The 18,184-nt window shown below is 37.6% G+C and overlaps 1 protein-coding gene across 7 annotated transcripts in view; it reads right to left on the bottom strand.

Annotated features, from left to right (window-relative positions):
• Positions 1 to 18,184, bottom strand: part of SLITRK4 (SLIT and NTRK like family member 4) — a 213,137-nt gene that overhangs the window by 83,628 nt on the left and 111,325 nt on the right. The window contains exon 2 of one of the 7 annotated variants that reach the window (XM_017819316.1): positions 7,608 to 7,734. The exons of the other annotated variants lie outside the window; for them this stretch is intronic. The gene's annotated coding sequence lies outside the window, so the exon portion shown is untranslated. The remainder of the gene's footprint in view (positions 1 to 7,607; positions 7,735 to 18,184) is intronic. 7 annotated transcript variants of the gene reach the window in all.

Below are 18,184 nucleotides of genomic sequence, written 5' to 3'. Positions count from 1 at the left end.
TTTTCTTCCAGGAGAAATTTCAGCAAAGTGCATCTTTTTATAAGTGGATGAGTCTTATGCTTCTTTTCATTTGCTGTGCACAGCTTTAAAAATGAGTAAAGATTCAGGAAATTTTTGGCAGGATTTTTCATACACAATTCCCAGCCCAGTTCTACAGTTGGAAACACAAGCCAGTACCCAGAAGCCTGATGATCCTGGCCAACATGGCCAGGAGCCTAATCTCAGCTCGTCAGTCTTTCTTTAGCCTGAAATCTTAATTTAAAAAAAAAAAACAAAAAACAAAACACAACAAAACACAAAAAAACACAAAAAACCAAGAAAACCAAACTGAACAAAAAAAGACATGGTCTTTGAAAAGCTCTAACAAAGTAAGTTCAGGAAATGTCACAATCCCCTGGCTGCAGTTTGGGTTCTGTGCCCATTTTCCCCTCCCACAGGTGTATCTTACACCCTGGGGGCTGCATCCATGGAATGAGATTCACAGTCTGCTCCAAGAAGAAATGCAGCCTTGTCCACCACCACTGAAATCCTGTCCAGGAATTTTCCTCACATTGTTAATGCTTTCACTCCCTGTTTTATGATGGTCTACCTTTTTTCTTCCTGGCATCCATTTTCTTTGATTATCCATGGAATGATTTGTTTTACACAGCCTGAGCACAGTATCTGTGCAGTATTTCACACAGGGGGTACAAGATGCATACACAGACAGACCAAGACCCAGGCACTTCTTTTATTAGAATTTCTTTATTACTATTAGAATTCTTTTATTTTTTTTATTAATTATTTTATATTAGTACTAGGCATATAAATAGACACTTACTCAATATTTTCAATCAGTAAGAAAAGACAAATTCTTAGGGATAAGGATAGAATAAATGTCAGGTATTGTATGAAACTGGGGAAAAGAAAGAGGAAAGAATGTAAGGGAGATCATCTTTGCAGTGATCTTTGGGATTTAAGAAAGGTACCTTAGGATATAGGAAAGGGTATGTAACATGGATATTTATTATATAGTAGTATTTAAAACCCAACTTGTCAAAAATAATTAAAGAAATGTGGTACCATCAGGTGTTCTATAAAGAGATCACTGAAAACATATTTTTCTGAGTCATACCCATGATCAAACCAATTTCTTACATATATAATAGGGAAAAATGGGGAAAGGTTCCTTTATTAAACACATCTAATCTGTCTGAATTACTTTAAAACAGTATTTCTCATTATATAAACCCAATATTTCATCTTTGAGAGATCCTAATGAGAGAGTGCACAATTTTTCTTCCCCCAAAATGTTGCTGGTATTATTTCCAGCTGAATATTAGAGCAGCAAAGTTTTCTTTTCAGGATTACATCAGTAAAGTTGCACTAAAGAAGATTTTTTCTGGTGATGAGCATGTCCACACATGTGTTGCAGGCAAGTTAGAGGAAGAATAAATCTACCAAAGTCATGATGACATGCCCTGCTAGCTCCACACTTACTGAGTTATTGGCAGCTGGGAACACAGAGTGAACCTTCACTGCAGGAATAAATGCTGCTGTCATGGATGCTGCAATTCCACCAGCTCCATAAGTTCAGGCCACCTGGCACCATCAAACTCATCTGTTTAGGAGTTTGATTTAATAGCAGTTTATGGATCCAATTGCCTGGCACGAAGCTGCCCAAAAATATTGCAGAAATAATCATCAGCAAGGAGTGAGTGGCCAAAACTCAGGAAAAAGCACTATAAACAGCTCTCTTAACCTTAAACCTTCATATGTGGGAATGCTATTATTCTGTTACAAAGGCAGCAGTGCCAACAGGTCTGAAACCTTAAACATTCCCTCCACTCTTTACTGTGTTTTAAACTCTACTAACATTCACAAAGGCTTATTTTTATTAGGAAAAATTAGCCCTGAGAAACATAGTGGCAGGTACATTTTAGAGCATTAAGTAACTAGCAAATTTTCAGACACACTGTTGTGGTTTTCTCCTCAGGGTTATTATCCTGGAATAATGGAACAGCCTCTTGCCTAAAAACCTGGAAAGTCCAACATGACAAAACGTTTACATTTCAGTTACCAGCTTCATCTGCCCATAGGAAGCAAACATTTGAATATCAGATTTTGCTTCCAAGCACTGGTGGAAACTTTTTGAAAAACATTTTGTAAAAAACACAGAAATATTTGCTGTCTAAAATAAGTGTGCCAAGATAGAAATAACTTTTTTTTTGGTGGGGGGGGGATTTTTACTTTTTTTTTAAGATTTTGAGGAAAGCCACGTGGTGTCTATATGTCTTTGTGCCATTTTTCAGACAGGTTTGATTATCAGATGTTTTCACTGCTTGATTATCTGCCTATCAGTGCAGCTTGTGCAGATCATGGGATTTGCTGTCAGACCAGCCCAAAGGATGCCAAAACATTTTCTTTCCCGGTGAACTGCAGTAGTTTTGCTCTTGTCCTTGCTATTGTCCTATTTACTTGGTAAAGAGACTATATATGTAAATAAAGCATCAGCATTTACAATTGCTCACAGTTATTTTCAAGGGGGTGGTGTGGGGATGAGGTAATTGAAGAGCAAACAGCCAGATTTTGGTCTATACTGGAAAACATAACACACTATAGTCAGAGATTAGAGCAGACCAAGCTGCTGAATTTCCAGCTGCTAAAAATTCTGCAGGATTGCCCTAGGTCCCCGGGAAGATGAAAACATGGGATCTTTAAAGCTTAAGGTAGTTATCCAAGTAATTTTGGAGAGCCAGAGTCAAGAAGGTCAACATTTCCAGCAACACCTTAGGATTCTGTTGTGTTTGATGATGCTGAGTTCTATCTCTGTTTCCAATAGAGACCTTTACTAGCAAATCATATTTCTTGGTTAAGAAAAAGCTGATAAAATGTTGTGATAGCATCCTACAGTCATCATGGAGGGAACAATTGTTCTGGCAGAAGGAATGAAATATACAGTGACAAGCTGGGGAGGAGCTGGTCTTGGAGAAAATAAAAAAGGCTCCCTTCATGAAAAATTGCAGACTATTAGAGATGAGGGTTGCACTCATTAAGGGTGAAAAATCAGCTGACTCAGAGTGTTTATAGATAATTTGTGATACATTAGCTGCATTCTTCATTGCACTCTATCCTTAAAAACTCCTTTTCATTCAGTGCTGTGTTTATGCAGGTATGTTTAATAATAATATTTATAAACTAGGATGACATATTAGATCATCCAGCCCATCTCCTCTATCCAAGTGTTCTGATTTGCTGTATTTTAATTAATTCATTGTACTAATCCACAATACTATGAGATTAACATGCATTTGACCCTTTATATCTCATAAGCATTCAGAAATACTTTTGACATTTTAACATTTCTAGGTACTGGAATCTCCTTAGTCACAGGAAAATAATGGCTACTTAATAAAATTCTCTAGAAAATGGTCCTAACCCATATCCTTCAATGCAAAGGCCTCTGCCTAAAGCATCTTACCTATGGCTAAATGGAGGCATTAACTGAAAACATTTTGACTTGTAAAACCTCTATTTATTTCTATCAGCTTCTGTTCAGCTCAGTCCACCAGCATATGCACACTGCTTGGGCAGAACAGTCTACAACAGTTCTTATCCTACCCATGGAAGTCTCTTTCTTTTATTCAAACCACTAAATGATGTTCTTCAAGACTGGTGGAAAAACATTGTCCTTAAGATTTTACCCCGTTAAAAATTTTGTTGAACCTCATTAACAGATATAAAAGTAAGTGAAAGAAAAGAAGACGTAAGAAAGGGGAAGAGAGACTGATTTCTACCTGTGTCACCACCCTGCACCTCACAGAATGATAAAGGGGTTAAATAGGCAAACAAATTCCTAAAAGAACACAGATCTCTATGTAGACCTTAATTTCCTAGGTTTTGAATCGGACTCTTACAGGTGGATTAGTATGCATTATTTCCCAGTCACTTATCCCCAGAAATGCCCAGTTTTACAGAACAAAGACCTCATTCTTTCAAAAAGGGCACTTCACCTGCATTTTACCAACATTTGAGAGAAATGCAAATTGGGAAACTGAAAACCAGACAACTCAACATCTATTAATAATGCTACAGGACTATTTATATCTAACCTGAAAGCTGCACTTCCACAGCAATTTATTTTAATTTGAATTCAACTTACTGCACTTGGCAAGTTTCTGTGAATTTGCAAAGTGCCCATGGAGATATGGATACAAATACCTACTTTGGAGTATCAAATGGCACTGGCTATATAAGCTGAAAATTGTTCTTTAAGCCTGATAGGAATTAGTAGGAGTTGTAGCCCTGGAAAAGGCTACACAGGAGTTAGATTTTATGGTCATTATTCCCAGAAGAAGATATTGTTATTAAATTCTGCTGATCAGAGGCAGCAGTTTGCTACAGATCAGGTTATGATCATTTATGTGTTTATGGGCTGACAAAACTCAGAAGTTAAACACTTCATTAAGTTACAGGGCAAGAATCTCACAGGATGAAATAATGCAGGTACATTAGTTTGCATCCATTTAGGTCAATTATGTGTCTGAGTCCCTGGCATCTGACATCAGATCAGGGACTTAAAATGGGTTATTCCAACACCCTCAGATACTAAGCTGATTTCAAGCACTCCAGGCTTGAGTATAACTACCAGCTGTCTTTAAAATTAATTATGAACCAAAAATCTTAACAGCGAATTTACCTGGTTTTGAAATTTTTCAGCTAAAATCTGACTCATATTTTTCTGAGATATAGTTTTCCACCTGACACATCGTTCTGGAATCTGGATTTGCTTTTAGAAGGCTCTAGTTAAGTCATGACCTTCAACTCTTCCCATTTGTCTGGATTCTGGAAAGGGTATTTCAGTAGTGAAATGGAAAAAATAGATATTTCATAAAAGAAAAATAGCTGTCAAAAATTACTACTAGCTCCAGCTGAGAGAGAGCTCTGGGATACACAGACATTTGTTTTGAGTGAGAAAACCACCTAAAGCTTATCACAAGAGCTTCATACCTTGTGATACCGTGTGATAAAACTCTTTACAAGCTATCCTGCAAGTTAAAGCAATCTCTTTTTATTATTAGATAATGTAAAAGTTTGTGATGACAACTGAACTGTGTCTGCAGACTAAGAAAGGAGCAAAACAATTTATATGCAGCTTATAACCAGCACTGACAGTCTGAGCATGCATATGAATGGCCAAGGCAGAGCTCCACAGGTTCAAGCCCAGGATATTTTAATGAGGATTTTGACCCTCCAGAACATGGGCCTTCCGTGCTTCTCTCTAGTGATGCTGCAGACAGAAAAAGGGCTTTCTGAGAGAGTCTGTATTTCATCCCTCTGGTGTTTCATGCCAGACAATCCCAGCCCTGACCTCAGACGTGGCTGCAGAGCTGCCCACAGCAGGTACTGCTCTGAAGGCTGCTGGGCCAGTGCCACGGTCGGAGCTGGCACTTGGCGGGCACTAAATGACAGATGGCCACAGTCTCAACCAGCCACACAGAGAACTCTGAAGGAGAGACATATGTCAGTTTGCCCTGCTTTGGGTCTTGTTAAACACAAAAAGACTCTGGGGTTAAGATATCTTCCCAAGAACATACATTTAAATCAAACCTTCAACAAAAAAGAGTTTAGAAAACACAGAAGGCTCAGCAGGTCGAAAAATGAAATTGTGTCCCAGGTCAAAGCAGTGCAGCAAACCAAACTTCCATGATTAGCACACATTAGACCAGACTTTTTAGAGCAGAAGACCTTAAAAGGAAAGGTAATGAAAGAAGGTAACAAACAATAAGCTTTACTTAATTTCTAACATGCCTCCAAAGCATAATTAGCTATTTTATTTCTTGATCAACTGTATTCCCTAGTGCTACGTTTCCCAGAAAATCCTTACATACCCTCTTCACATTTAAATAAAGAAAAGGAAGAAAATGTGTTTCTAAGTGTGGAATCCTCTGTCTACAAACTGAAAAATCTCCACCAAAAACACTCTTGGGCAGAGGACCTGGGCTATTTTGAGAGGGGTTTGAAAAGCAGGATCCATGAAGACCCCAACAACAGGAAAAATTTAAAAAAGGCCCTTTCTGGCTTACTTTCTGAATTTAAAAATCATACTGTAATCTGACTACATTCTGTAAGCTTTTGTAGTTAATGATTCAAAGTTTCTTTTTTTCAGACTGATGTTTCAATGTTCTAACATGACTTCCAGAGTGATGCTCTGGGCTTTGATATCACAGAACAGATTCAAGGTGGGCAACAATGTTCTGTACAACTTAAAAAGGCTTATTTCCACATAGAGGGATGAGTGTAGGTGTGGTAGACTACAAGTTTTCTCTTGGTCCTAATTTTCAGCGACCTATAAAACTGCTGATGCGTGGGAATCCCTATTGAAGCACATCAGTAACATCTTCATACCTTAAAAGGAATATTCTGCTATATATTAAATATGCTAAAGGGAATTATTGTGTATAAATAGCAAACATCAAGTCTTCATTAGCACACCAAGCATGATATAAACAGCTCATACCTGACACAATATCACAACTCTAAAAAACATTAGGGAAGAAGAAGGTGAAATAATCAGGTTAGTTATTCATTATAGTGTGAAATTAGACCCCCAAACTGTAAGCTTGCAATAAATTGCATTAATAACTTCACTCCTAAAAACAGTTTCAAGGAAATCAGTGAAATCACTGTACATGTTTCTACCCACAAGGTATGCAAGCATTTCCAGGCCCAAAGCTACATTAGTCACAGTGCTGAAGTGAAAAATAGGTCACAAGAAGTGGAAGCATTTCTGCCAGCATTGGCATCATGGGGATTCCTCCCCAGGCTGGATGATTATATTACCTCTGGGATCTGCTCTCTTCCCCCAACAAGGGTCCAGGTTTAGCTCTACTGAAGATGCAGAACGTAGAAAAGATTTTGAGCAGCTCAAAGAAGGTTGTTTTCCATTCTACTTCATTGATCAAGCTGGAGGAGCACTAAAACCCTTCACTACCTGCCCCCATATGACTACCCCCCCATTATGACTGAAAACATAAATGTCATCGTGAATTGCTGTAGATAAAGATGCTCACATGCTGACCATGTTGAAGAATGTGCAGGTGAAATAATGCAGGTCAGATAAGTAACAAACAATGATGGATTGCTGAGTTGAAGAATACTATGCAGTTTTGTGCCCTGAAGGTTATATTTCATACTAATGAAATTATTGTTCAATTGACAAAAGAGTAAACATCTAAAAGCCATATTAAATGTTTTGAAGAAATAGTCTTCTTCTTTACGCCTCAGGGCGATTTGGAGTTGTTTTGCTATGAAAGGAGGTCCCCAAGTGTGATCAAGATGTTAGGAATTTATCACTGTGATTTCTGCCAGCTCACAATAAGTCACCAAATTAAATATGAAGTTTAATGAAAAGGTCAGAGCTTCCAGCTTAATTTTATATAAGAAAAGAAAACGAGCTGTCCAATGACTGAAACCTTTAACATGACACTAGGCAAAGGAAGGTGAGTCAAATAGAAAGATATTTAATCTTAGGGTATAATAGAGACTCCTAATCAGTGACAGCCTTCAAAAGATTAGAGTAACAGCTATTCATGTATTACTTTCAGCCCTAGATGGTTTATTTTTACCTGTGCTTCTTTGCCACTTTTATTCAGTAGACCTTCTTATACCCTTCCCTTCTTGAATCATCCTTTCTTATTTTGGATGCCTTCTTCAAACAGAAAACAGGAGGTGTCTTCAAGATAAGCACCATAACTGACAAGAAATATGTGATAAATTTCCATATGTAGATATGGACACAAAATGCCCACCCAGCATAGGTTTCCACTTCCTTCATCCCCTTCTTCTCCATTATCTTTTAGGTCTGCAATACTTCTCTTTGCTGGATGTGCTTCAATACAAACACATCAGTGCTTGACAGGAAAAATCCACTGAAGTCAAGAACTGTTCTAAACAGAGTTGAAAATAAGCCACGTTTCTATTTAATAAAAATATTAGAATAAAACCTACCTATTTTGGCCTTTCTCCATTTCACTGTATGTTCTTGAAGTACCTAAAGTGCTGCTTATTTACACTTGAAATTGGTGATGCTGAACTACCCCAGCAAAGCTTTATGGATGGGGTGATTGACCTCATCTCCCATTTTGCACTCCAGACAGAAAAAGATCGAATTGGGACTACTTACAAATGAATATTTGGGGACTCTGTGAACAAAACCTTCCCTCAGTGCTGTGAAAAGTATAATATTTATTTCAAACTCTGCTGCTTCGAATAACAATCACACGTTTTTTCACACTTTTCCTTTGAAATTGTAGACATAAACCACAGATCACTGACAAAGGAAGAAGCTGTGTGCATAGCAGCTGGGTAGCAAATATCACAGCTGGAAGAAGGGGAATAAAAACAAGACAATGAACATTCAGAATATTTCTTCCCTGCTCTGTCTGTTCTACTGGACAGGGAGCTTCACAGTGATGACTACTGGAGACTTAAAATAATTACAAATTCATATTTTAATTTCTCCTTCAGACATCTGTGTCTACTATTTACAGAAACTAATATAAATGGGGTGTCTGTGATTTGCCAGACTGGAATAAACATGCCCAAGTACAGATATCTGTGCAGAATATGCAGAGAAAGTTGATAAAGGAGCAGATGGCTTATAATAATTTTTCTTTTTATTTCTTGCTTTATCAGCACAAACAAGATACAAGGCATTGCCCCAAAGCCTATGGGTTTGTAATTTTGGGTGTTATCATTCGTAACTTTCTAACAGGAATTTTCAAGAGGGAAACACTAAATTGTCTGATGACACTTCAGTGCTACTACTGATCACTGAAGAAAAGGACATTTAAGGCAAAGAACAGGAGATTAATTTTTTTTATGAGGTGATTTACAAATCTACCAACAGTGGCATTTAGTCAGGAACTTGTTTTGCACAAGTGATGCAGGCACAGCAAGATCAGACATCCCTCCACCCTCCTGTTAGAACAGAGGTGATGTGAACAACACACCTCATTAATCCACTACTGCTGGGCAAGTTCCTTTCTATTTTATTTTACTAACAAATAATTGACTTCTGAAACTTATGGGACTTAGGCCTTGCATAAGGCTTTCTGAAGAGAGGCTAAAGGCTTCTGTGTTTCCACCTATGAAATTAGGGAGAAAAACCATACAGGCCCAACCAGACTTGCATTCAACAAACAATGAATCCTCTTCATTAAGACCTGCTGCATGTGCACTGTGCAGCCAGTCTGTGCCTAAGTCCATCATAAGACCATTGCCAAGAAACTATTTTGTGCTGCCTAGCACAAAAGTAGAAGTATATTTCAAGTATTTCATACTGGAAAGCAGTGAACAGGTTAATATTTAATATGACATTAATTTTGTGCTGCCTTTGCCGTGCATCTCAATATCAACTTCATGTGTTCCCGAAGTTTAACCAACAACTTAAAATAACCACCTCTGGTTTTCCTTCCCACTCTTCCAGAAGGAGCTGGAGGTGAAGGAACACTATTCACTGTGTCCTGGTGGACATGTGTAATTGAGATGCTTTTGTATAATATGTATCTCAGCTGAAGAATTGTGTTACATGAATTAGTGTCTCCTTTTTATCTTAATATCTTGTCTGATCTCAACCTGATCTCTGTCAGGTTTAGTGAAGGGGCTCCCCATTCAACATGACACTCACTGTGAAAACTTCACATTGCTACACACTCCAGGTACATCTGGTATAATAATTTGGTCTTTACAATGTTGTTCACAGACCCATCACCTCCCAAAATGTCTTTCTGACACTCCCTATGTCTGTGTCAGTTCAAGATCCGCCACTTATGAAGTTTGTCCTGATTTTTTAGGTTTCCAGTTTTGGGCAGTGTAGGAGCAAGGCTGTCTGTTCTTACAGTGAGAGCTCACACATGGTGAATCTCTCCTGTCATTAGAATTACATCCTTGTGTGAAGAAACTTTCCCAATGGAAGTTCCCACAAGCAATTTTTAAGTTTGTGAAGTTGGACTATGCAGAGAAAATTCTAGGAAGCCTTAACATCGCCCATTCTTTTTTTCACCCTTTTGACACTCTCCCCCAGATATCAAGTTTGTTGTTTCAGGAAAGGGATTTTTTTATTCCATGTTGTTAAATTACTGTTAAGTGGGATTTAAGGCATTTGGCTTAAATTCCTACTCAGAAGTAATACAGGTCCCCAGATAGAATAATACCCATTTAGCTACCTACAGCAATGCAACTGATAACCTGTTTGCTAATATTTTCACTAATGGACTGATCCATACTTAACAAGACACATGAAGATCTCTTGTTGGAGTTCAAAGTCCCCTGAATACAAGAAAAAAAAAAAGGGTAACATTAGAAGAGGGAAAAAATACACAGAAAAGGAGCAAATATGGGATGTGCTTCAAGATGGAGTGAGTGTGCAGGTTTTTCTTGACCTTTGATTTCCAAAAAGAGGAACTCGGGAAGTGAGGTGACTTTCTGTGAATAAGTTTAATACTCTAGAGATATAGAGGCCAAAAGGAAAAGGTTATAGCCTCCTTCCTTATAAATAGTTGATTCAGCTGATGACCAAGTAGTGTACAAGAATTTTAGCAGACAGAAAGAGGGAGAAGGTTTTATATGCAGTAGATAGAAGCAGCCACTATTTAAGTAGAGTGCACACTTTTATAAAGCACACAGATAGGGACATATCTGAACACAGGTTATCTTTTCAGAGTTTTCTTTGTGAACTATGGAGGTCCTTGTATTCAGAAATTGCTGCATCCTGTGGCAAGCAGATATGTTTATTGCACAGCAGAATTTGTGTGTGTGAACGGCTCCTCAACTTCTAAAAGCATTAACAGCAAGAATAAGCTACTGTTGACACCATGGAGATCAGCCTGGCCATAGGAAAAATAAAATAAATGTACTGGCCAGATCATAACCCAGAAGACTTGATCCTGCTCATTCCTTAATCAAATGTGTTATGAAAAATGAAATCCCTCCCTCCCCTTCTAGTCATCCTGTGCCAGCAAAGAGTTTACTGTGCATGTAGCAGCTGTCTTTTTTTTCACTACTTCTTCCTGTCTTTTTTCGTTTTTTTTTTTTTTTTTATAATTAGAGGAAAACGTGCCATAATGATTAACTGCAGAGCAAGTAATGTGTTAAATTGGTCAATCTCAAAGGTATTTTTCTCAGACACTACACAGCAGTGTATTAATCATGGAAAATGGAATAAAGTTCCTTTATGGATTCAATGTGGACATGAATTAAAAACATCTTTAATTTGTCTCCACTAAAGCTCTGTGAAGCTTTAAATGTTTCTGGAATTTGAATTATGGCCAAAACTGGCCTCATGGAAAAGTCTAAGAATAGATTTTGTTAGTGCTACAAGAGATACACGAGACTTGTTCTTCACCTTATTTGTGTATAAAATGTAAATGCTACTGCATTTAAGTTACTACAGTTACATTAATATGGAGTAAATGGATTAAAAGATTCATAGAACCCAGCACTTATTTCTATAATTCAACAAATTACATTATTCCTTGAGAATGGAATTCCTATCCAGTTTTCTTATCAAATCAGCTACACAATAAATGTCACAAATTTTAAACCTGCTGGGTACTGGTTTTCCTATTCAGTTTCTGCTGCTGGATCAATCAGCCTCGCTAAAAATCCATGAAACAACTAAATAGTTTAGGTGCAAATCCCCTGAAGAGCAGGGCAGTGTTTACTTGTAACTCATTTACTGCTTCTCAAATCCTGCAGAGTGTGTGTGCTGCAAATCAAAGACAGCAGAGGATATGAACATCTCCCTTTCTTATCTAAAGTGATTGTTCTAACAGGAAGGCTGGTGTAAAGTAAAATTAGTCTGATCATACAGCAGATGGGGACATTTTCTTGATGTTTTTCTAAATGTTTGTGAGATAAATGTATTGTACCACTTGCACCCGTCAGTAATTGCACCTCTAATATTTAAAATGAGTGTGACCTCACACAAATGTGTTTGTAGCATCTTGCATGGATCAATGCTAATTGAATGTTGTTGGTATCTTATTAAACAGCATTTGTACTAAGATTAGGAAAGAGAAAGAGGCCACCCATTTACTTATCTGAATTCCTTTTCACAGCTGAATCTTAATTTTTCTCTCCTCCCTCATCTTTATTTCTCTTTCAAGAGGAATGCAGGATTTTGCTTCACAGTGATGATCTAAGAGGCTGCAAGCTGAAGAAGGATGCTTGAAGGATGATTTAATTGTAAAGTGTTTCATTTGGAGTCTACTCAAGTTTCCAGCTGTGAAATTGCAGATCCTTATATGCCAGCATTCAAAGTAATATCTTAAGTTTATATAGGATGCCTAACTGAATAATTGCCAGCTGCTCAGAAGTTTGTTAGGCCAGAACTCATGAAGTCACGATATTTGCTTTAATTGGACTTTTCATTAGTCTTTTATTTTTAAACCTTTTGAAGCGCGTTGTGCACACTTACAGCTTCCCTCTGTCATCAAGAAGGCTGTATGGTTTTGGTTCTGTTTTAATGAAAATTGAGTTTCTCTCATAATAAAAAGAATGTGAGAGAGAGCTTAGAGAAAAGCCATCAAACATGATGAACAGACCTAAGGGATGAGGAAGTTATTTCAATATAGCAGCAACAGAGCAGGCATGATTTTTCCTGTACTGTGTAGCAAAGAAGGCACAAAGAAGATCCTAGAAACAATTTAAACAAACACATATTACTTTATATTTTTTTCCCTATGAATATAAGCAATTCTAACTCCTTTCCTACCTGACACAGCTTAACATGACTATATCTGGATAAAATACCCACATTTAGCAGAATGCTGAGTACCATTAAGCTGCCACATCTGTAATTTTAATGCATATTTGAACAATTTTACATCCAGAAACACCCAATGTGTTTCATTCTTCAAGATAAGAAAATGCATGTTGCCTTTTTTTTTAGAATTAATGTAATTTGATTTTATTCCATGATTGTAAATGCACTGTGTTTATGCACCACATATTCACCACAGCCTCTCTGATGTAAATGCACCTACACAATGACAAACTCCTTGGTCTGCAAAGAGATGACTGGAGGGGATGTGACAGAAGTCTCTCAAATCCACAATGAGCATGGAAGAAGGGGAAGTGGGACTGATGATTCACTCCCTCCCCAAAGGAAGCAAAGCCAGCAAATATTGAAGTACACAACAAAAAGCAGCTGTTCCTCTTCTTTGTAGGTGGTTCACCAATGGATGATGAGTAAACAGAAACACTCCTGAGCCACACCAGGCTCAGGAATTTTGTTAAAACAAAATTGCTGGAAATGAGAAGTATTAGGAGACAACATATGCTGGCTCTGTTCTGACACTCTCCATGAGGCATTTCCTCAAAGCTTTTGCCAGAGATGGGATGCTGAGCCACAAAGTTCTTTATTCTGACACCTTCTGGGATCAAAACAAGATCTCAGAGAAGAATGAATTGCACATTTCTTCATTGAGATCCAAAGCTCTAAACTGTTCTTTAAAAAAAGAAGCCCTGCACAGACACAGGTCCATAAACACCTGTAGCTGTGAGCAGTGGTGACACAGCCCAGTGAAATGCTACCAGACTAGGACAAAAGTGCTGGTGCTTTGGACACAGAACCAGTTCTCCCTAAAGGTCAGCTCTGCCTTGCACTGTCTGGGCACAGCTGAGCTTGGGTCTGGCTCCACACCACAGTTCAAGGTACTAAAAGTCAAGCATAACACTCAGATAAGCTGATTGAAGTGTTCCTGCTAGAACAGCAAAGCAACAAGGCAAGGAAGCAAGAAACACAAGAGGCTCATCTCAAAGAGAATTTGCCCAAAGGCAGTGCACCTATCTGAATGAGCATCTTGATTTTTCTTTAAATGGACATATTTAATGTGATATTTCTAAATTAAAACTAGTTTGGTTTTCCAATTAAAGCAGAAAAATTGCTTTGTTCTGAAATGTTGAACCAGAACACCGACTGCAATTTTTTTTGGTTTGTTGCTGCTGTCAAAGTGAGTTTTTCAAGCATTAAGTCAGCAAAGTCTAATTTGTCTGCTTGCACAAAAGATTTGATCAGAAGGGTTTTGACCAGTGTTGTGTGTTTCATTCTTCTAGTTTTCACGTTATTCCAACTGGAGTGTGGTGGCTGAAATTGTGTCAAAACCTGAACAACAATTCATGGAGCTATTAAAATGAAGAAAGCTGCAGAGCTCAGTTCACTGTGATTTACAGCCATCTAGCTGATGGCTAGAATGTACAATTGCTGAATAACTCGATTTCATTTTCTACTCTAGAAGACAGTAATTTAAAATCTTGTTTTTAAAAAAGCCAGGTAACGAAAACCTATGTGTGTGTCAGTATACAGTAATCTATTAAAAAAAAAATCCATGCCTGTTAATAAGATTTTTTTTACCATCTGGAAAAGAGAATATATTTTCAGCTAGTAATCACACTATGTGAATTTTAGTCCTTTACAAATAAAATTTATATCCAAGTCTGAATATTATTAACCTGTTGCAGAGACAAGCTATCAGACTCTAGAGAGCACCAGATTAAAGTTACCTGCACAGCAGCTTCATTACATATGCAGTGTAATTCTGCTTTTCATAGAAATACATGTTTTCTCCCTCTGTCTTAGTAATGCCAATGGCTGGAACATGTTCAGAGTAAATTACATCTGTGTGGGGGAACATAACTATTGGTGTGTCTCTGGATGTGGACATTGGAAGGTGCAAGGCAATGCAATCAGAGCACCATCATTTCTAGAACAGGCAGATATTTCTGTATGAAAAAAGGAAAACTGCTGAAACTGCCTTCTTGCACATCTGCAGCAGTATCCTATTTTGGCAAATGCCTGTAGAGGTAGGGAGGAACTGAGATTTAATTATGTCAAAGAATGAAAGCAGTGGGAGCTGGCAGATCTAGACCAGCAATAAGGTGTTCTCCTTCTTATCCTTTTTTTATGACCCCACAGACCCATAACAGGTAGTTTAAGTTGCTTCCCCTTAGGGCACCATCATAATAGGGTATTCCATGCAATGTGTTTCCACTGACTTACAGAACCTTAAAGTTATTATTGCCAGAATAATAACTTTTTGAATTGAACATTAAGCCAACTCAAAACTAATCTTTGAGACCACAAGCAACATCAAGTGGGAGCAAATCAAGATGTTTTTCTCACTGAACAGTAATTCCATCACCTTGTCATTGCCCTAAATTTTCTATCATACAGAACACGATACTCAGTACAAGGGGACTAACATTAGGAGAACCAACACAAATTAAACTTGTTAATGTGAATTTGTTATGTTCAGTAAATAGTGTTGAGCACACAACAGAGATTATTTGCCCATGACTATTTTGAGATACATGTCAGTGATTCTTTTGGTGATGTAAACTTGGAGTAATCTCACTCTTAAATCAGCTGTTTTGATTTACTAGAAGTAACTCACTCTTGAAACAGATGTTCCCCAGTTGTCTCACACTAAGAAAGCATCCCAAATCTACCTCATGATTTGCACCAATATTTAATAATTTTGTAGTTACCTTTCAATCTCCTCTTATGTCCAATTCAAGAAAGCTCAACAGGAACCTATTTTTTGTCAAAGCAACCAGAGGAAGGGGAATAAATTAAGACTGGTAGCTATGTAATTAGTGCTGAAGATAAAATATTTCCTTGGACAAATACTATATATTATACACTTTCCCTTGGATTAGCCTCTATACTTTTACCTATGCAAACTTAGTGTAATTTACTGCATAAGTAGGTTTAGTGCAAATTGATCTTTTATTTAAAAAAAAAAAGGAGGGTATGAAATTTATTTCATTTTCTGTTAATGAGCTTTACACAACAAACATTTGCAGCTGCAGACAACACATTTGCAGTCCCTTTTCCTGAACACAGAGCTAAAAACCAAACCCATCCAGAAAGAGTTTTCCCTGGTAGTAAATTTTCTCTTCAGCAAAGACTATTGCCAGTTATGTACAAAGAGGCTGAGATTGCAGATGAAATGTAAATCACTTCCTTCTAGAAGTCACAGAACAAATTCCAGAAAACCCAAGACAAGAAGGTTGTGATATGACCCCATCATTGGGGTCCCAATCCAACACAACACTAAACTCTATAATCCTCTTTTCCCTCTTTTGTCTCCTCCCAAAATGGGAACAACCACATGCTTATGAGTAAAGCAGAGTTGCAAATGCCACCTGAATGAAGGGCCTGAAGGAGCTACTCACTGTAAAGGAAACCAGATGGGAGAACAGAAGCTTTCATGACACTGAATGAAAAATATGGAACATTCAACTTCTTACAGAAAAGAAAAACGTAAACCCAAACAACCCTATTATATTTATTAATGAAATAATTATAGAACTCCTTTAGTATATTGTGTTTTCAGGCTGTTTGTTTCTTCCAAGCTAAAGAGACAGTACTTAAAATGCATCAATTAGAAGGGTTTCTAAATATAGCTGAACTTTTAAACACTTTCAGAGCAGAGCTGATCTCGGGACACTTCTTTAGGGACTGAATAATAGATTATGTATCAATTATAAGAATATATATCAAAGGATTTCAAGAAAGGCTATCAGCCACTGTCACAGCATTCTAATGTGCTCAGACCTTCAGGGAGTTCAGGTGTTGGAAACCACAGATGCAGGCACTGAAATTCCTGCAGCACAAACCATCTGAACGAAAACTCCAGTCCTTTTTTTTGCCCTTCTTGCAGACATCCTCAGCTGTATTTTGTCTGTCACCGAGTTCATTCTGTAACATTTTGGTTGCATCCCAGATACCATTCTTTTAGCTTGCTCACTCTATACTAATTTCTTTTTTGTACTCATCCTTGTCTTTCTGTCTCCCCTCTCGAACTTCAGGTCCTCAGCACATGACATAGTCCCAGTTAGTTTCTAAAAAACCTCTTTGAAATTCTCATAATAATGAGTCTTTCAGAGCTCTTTACCCTTACTATCCATAAAACAAGACAAACACAGGATTAGAGCCTGGAGAAGATCTTTAATCATGTACCAATAGTCTGAGGGTTTTGTTTTATTTTGGGTTTGTGCTTTTTGATTATTTTTTTTTTGTGGTTTTTTTTTGTTTGTTTGTTTATTTGGGTTTGTAATAACAAAATTACTGTAGAGCCCTGGCTGAGTTTTGCTTTCAGTACCTTCAGTTATACATGACCTGCAAACTCATTAAATACATTTTGCCTACAAGCATTAACAACCCTCTGATCACACTTATTCTTGCATTATCTACCCTATATCTTATAGGGTTTTTTTAGGAAACCTAACTGGAGATGAATTCTCTCCCAAACATGAATCATCCCTCTTTTAAGCAGTAGCACAATTTCAGGGCTTCCCAGAACTGTTTACTGGAGGAAAATCAGTATTCACAAATTAAGGTATGCCCTGATTAATTTTTTTTCTGTACAAACTTTGTCAAAAATAAGTTATGTGCAGGATACATACTTCTATGAATCTTTACTTGCATGTTTAACAAAAAACCCTGAAACAAACCAAAACCCACGAAACAACAACAACAAAGAACACAAAAAAAACCCCAAAAAATCCGATTAAAAATTTACTGAACCATTTGTCCAGACTTTGGAATACGAACAGGAAGACCAAGGCCACGACACACCATCCCAAATTAAATTGAAGTCTTTTGCATAATCCCTAAATCCAAAGGCCTAAATGTTAAAAACAAGCAAAGAAAATATTCTCCAGAGCATGCTTCCCACTATTACTCAGGCCTAGAATTTACCTGTAGGAGCACCTACATAGGGCTCTGGAAGAGCATCAGGCAGGGGATCAGGAAAAGAGGGGATGCAGAACACGTGGTGGAGTTTATATTTAGAGTGAAGATAAAAAACCACTGCTAGCAGTCTGCAAATTGAAGCAATTTACGAGTTTTGTCCTAGAATTCAAGTGCTACAGGTGTTCCAAGTAATAAAAAGAAAAATGAAAACAGGTATTTCAAGGGATACTATGTAACTGAACAGGTATTGATGAGAGACTCCATTTTTTTCTGTTTGGTACTTTTTGATTTATTATTTCTAACACTTACATACTTTCTCTCACATTTGGGGCATCTACCCAGCAGCCATAAGTTGCAGCCCCCACCCCTTTCCCCTTTATAGCTGTTCCAAATTCCATGTAGTGCCTCTTTATTTCTGTTCCTCTGTTGCCTGCTGCCATA

The sequence above is a fragment of the Lepidothrix coronata genome, unplaced genomic scaffold (assembly GCF_001604755.1).
Source record: "Lepidothrix coronata isolate B3197 unplaced genomic scaffold, Lepidothrix_coronata-1.0 Scaffold73, whole genome shotgun sequence".
NCBI lineage: Eukaryota > Metazoa > Chordata > Aves > Passeriformes > Pipridae > Lepidothrix > Lepidothrix coronata.
Note: the sequence above shows the minus strand (reverse complement) of the source record. Positions and strands in the feature narration are given on the sequence as shown.